General features: G+C 43.9%; 1 protein-coding gene across 1 annotated transcript in view; it reads left to right on the top strand.

Moving 5' to 3' along the window:
* Nucleotides 1–4,128, top strand: part of SPECC1 (sperm antigen with calponin homology and coiled-coil domains 1) — a 369,887-nt gene that overhangs the window by 270,726 nt on the left and 95,033 nt on the right. The gene's annotated exons all lie outside the window — the stretch shown is intronic.

Raw genomic sequence — 4,128 nt, 5'->3', positions numbered from 1 at the left:
TTATTTTCATATCTCAACACCGACTACTGTCTCCATTAACACATCTTTCTGTTGTTCGTCCCCCTGGAGGCAGGGAGGTGTTATGCATTAATCATTGCGATCAGTTCCCCTTTTTCCCCCTCCTCCCCCACCTGTACCCTTATCCTCCTGTTCCTGAAGAGTTTCTCTGACCCGGATTCCATGTGTTGTGAGCTCTTATCTGTACCAGTGTACATGCTCCAGTCTAGTCAAAACTGAAAGGCAGGATGGAGTCATGATGGTGAAGGGTGAGAAAGCCCCAAAGAACCAGAGGAATATTGTGTGTTTCCTCAGTGCAATACTGCATCCTGGTTGACTCATCCCTTCCTTGTGACCACTCTGTGAGGGGATGTCCTATTGTCTCCAGATGGGCTTGGCACCTCTGCTCTGACCCTGCTCTTTCTCCACAGTATGGTTTTTTGTTTGTTTGTTTGGGGTCTTTTGGTGCCTGTTACCTGATTCTGTTGACAGCTCACGATCACACAGGCTGGTGTGTACTTCTTCCATGTGGGCTAGATGGCCGCTTGTTAACTTCAAGCCTTCAAGACCCCAGATGCTGTATCTGTTGATAGTTGGGCACCATCAGCTTCTTCACCACATTTGTTTGTGCACCCATTTTGTCTTCAGTGATTGTGTCAGGAGGGTGGGCATCATAGAATGCCAGGTTGTTAGAACAAAGTGTTCTTGTGTCGAGGGAGGGCTTGAGCCCAAGTCCGTCTACTTCCTCAATGTATTGCCACATAAAGATATGTACCTAGGCCAATACCTCTATTGTTATGAATTAATATATTTACATAAGTGCACAACTATGTTTATACCTCTATCCATAGCTTTGCTTCCTAGATCTTTCCCCAGTTTCCTTTTACCTTCCTCCTGCCCCACCATCATGCTCGCCCTTCTTCTGCTTCTTAGGACTTCCTCTCAGCTAGACTGCTGTTGGGATCGCTGAGAAAAATATAAAGAGCAGTTTTAGGCTTAAAAAGCATCCTTACAAACTCTCCAAGTTGTCATTATGCACTTGCCACTAACCGTAAAGTTGGCATCTGGCACTTCTGTGCAGCAAACTGTCCAGTCCTGGCCATCCTCAAGATTGTCGGTCAGTCGGAACCCATTGTTGCAGCCCCAGTGTCCGCCCATCTCACCGAGGGTCTGCGTCTATTCGGTGTCCTTTTACTTCACCAGCATGATGTCCTTTCCCAAGAACCGAACTCTCTGGACAATAGGTCCAAAGCAGGTGAGGTGAAATCATGTCCTCCTCACTGCTGGCTGTGGCATCCTGGCTGTGCTCTTCCAAGACAGACTTGTTTGTTCTTTCGGAAGTCCACGGTACTTTCAATAGTCTCTGCTAGCACTATAATTCAAGTGCGTTGATTCTTTTCTGGTGTACCCCTTGTCTGCCAGTTTGTCATACTGTGGTGGCTTGCTTGTTACTGTGATGCAGGCAGCGATGCCACTGGTATTTCAAATACCAGCAGGGTCACTCAAGGTGACCGCTTTCCGCAGCGCTTCTAGACTAAAAGCAGGCTGTGAAGAAGGAATAAATTGTCCACTTCTGAGGGATTAGCCGCTGAAAACCTTATAAATAGAAGCTGAACATTGTCAGAGTACTCGATGTCTTTTAAGCCTAATTGCTTTATAGTGTTGTTTACTTCCTCCATTTTCTCATTGATCTTCTCTCTGGTTGAGTTGAAGTCTCACATTAGTATTATTCTAGAACTGTCTCTCACTTTAGTTCTGTTAAGTTTTGTTTGCTGTACTATCTTGAAAATCTGTTGTTAGGTACAAGTATTTTTTTGAATTGTTATATCTTCTTGCTGGATGGAACCCTGTACTAATATATAATGGCCTTCTTTGTATCTTGTGGAGCCTGGTGGCCTAGCGATTGTGCATTGGGCTGTTAACTGCAGGTCAGCGGTTTGAAACTATAAAGAGAAAGACAGGACTTTCTACTCCTGTAAACAGTTACAGTCTTGAGAGCTTACAGGGGCAGTTCTGCCCTATCCTATGGGTCTTTACAAGTCAGCATCGACCTGTTTTCAGTGAGCTTGGTTTGTTTTCATTGGTTGTATCTTGTAAACCTTTGTGGATTTTAAATCTATGTTGTCTGATAATGTAGCCATCCCACCTCTTTTTTGTTCCTCAGTTTCTCTTTTCCTCTCCCCTCTTTTAGTTATATATTTACAGTGCAATGTTTTTATTCACTTCTTCTTTCTTTTTCTATAGATCTTATAGTTGGCTTTTTTTCTCAGTAGTTGCTTAAGGAATGACTGTTCACAACATAACCACCTCTTGTGAGTAAAGGAGAAGGGCGGCCAGAAAGAGGAAGCCCTTCCACAGGATGGGTTAGCGCCATGGCTGCAACACAGGCTCAAACGCAAGAGCACCTGGGAGGATGGCGCAGGCCGGGCCCTGCTTGTGTTGGTTGTCCGTGGAGTCGTTATGAGCCAGACCCGGCTCGAAGGCACCTGACAGCAACAACAGTTTGAATGAAATAACTTCATTACAATGAGAAACATATGGTCTTTCCCCTTTGTATTGATATTGTCATAAAGTACACTGTGTTATATGTCCATTCACATTTATAACTTTTCAAATATAAGCACCTTTTCAGTCATATGCAAGGGCTTCAAAAAGTTGGTGGGAAAATTGAGTTGAAAGATGAAGGAGTTTTTCTGTGAATTCTTTGAAGCCCCCTAGTATCCAAAAGAAGAGGTATAAACCAAAGGTATGGTTTTTCTTTGTCCTTACAAGGAGCCCTGGTGGCATAGGGGGTTAGCTTATGGGTTGCTAACACAAGACCAGCACCTCCATGGGAGAAAGAGGAAATGTCATACCTCCTTAAAAATGCACAGAAACTAACAGGGACCCCTGTCCTGTAGGGTCACTGAGTCAAAATTGGCTCGATGGCAGTGAGGTTGGCTGAGAACTACCCTTGAATTACCATCTAATATCTTTATGACTTTGAGTTATTATCTAATATCTTTTCCTTTCAATCAAGGGACCCCCTTGAGGATTTATGGTATTGCAGGCCTTTGGGCAGTGGCTTTCCTCAGCTTTTATATGTCTGGGAATATATTCATTTATCCTTCATTTTCAAGGGATGAAATTTTAGATTCATGGATTTTTTTGGTGGTCCCCCCACCCCCAATTTAAATGTTATCTCGCTGCTTTTTGGCCTCCATCATGTCTTCTGAGAAATCAGTTATTAATCTTATTGAAGATCCCTTGTACAAGGGGGGGACTTCAAAAAGTTCAGGGAAAATTCCATTATCTTTTCATTTTAATTTTCCCTGATCTCTTTGAAGCCCCCTCCATTTACTTTTCTCTTCCTGTGTCCAAGATTCTCTTTGTCTTCAGTTTTTTACACTTCGGCTACAATGTATCTCAGTCGGATCTCTCTGAAGTTCATTGAGTTTCTTGGGTGTGCACCGTCATGTCTCTCATAAGGTTGGGGGCATTGTCAGTCATTATTTCTTCCAATGTATATATTCCTGCTGCCGGTTTCCCACTTGACACTTCTTCATGCACCTGTGTGCATACTTGATGTTGCCCCACAGATCTCTCACTTGCTCATAATTCCTAATTCTTTTTCTTTTAAATCATTTTATTGGGGGCTCATACAACTCTTATCACAATCCATACATACATACATTGTGTAAAGCACATTTGTACATTCGTTGCCTTCATCATTCTCAAAACATTTGCTCTCCACTTAAGCCCCTGACATCACCCTCCCTCCACCCTCCCGGTATCGCCACTCTTACCACTGGTCCTGAAGGGATCATCTGTCGTGGATTCCCTGTGTTTCCAGTTCCTATCTATACCAGTGTACATCCTCTGGTCTAGCCAGACTTGTAAGGTAGAATTGGGATCATGATAGTGGTGGGGGGAGGGGGGAGGCGGCGGTGGGTAGCATTTAGGAACTAGAGGAAAGTTGTATGTTTCATCATTGCTACACTGCACCCTGACTGGCTCTTCTCCTCCCCGAGACCCTTCTGTAAGGGGATGTCCATTTGCCTATAGGTGGGCTTTGGGTCCCCACTCCACACTCCCCTTCATTCACAATGATATGATTTTTTGTTCTTTGATGCCTGATACCTCATCCCTTTG

Source organism: Echinops telfairi, unplaced genomic scaffold (assembly GCF_000313985.2).
Source record: "Echinops telfairi isolate 266 unplaced genomic scaffold, ASM31398v2 ScPeMD7_2010;HRSCAF=2546, whole genome shotgun sequence".
NCBI lineage: Eukaryota > Metazoa > Chordata > Mammalia > Afrosoricida > Tenrecidae > Echinops > Echinops telfairi.
This window is presented reverse-complemented; position numbering and strand designations above follow the sequence as displayed.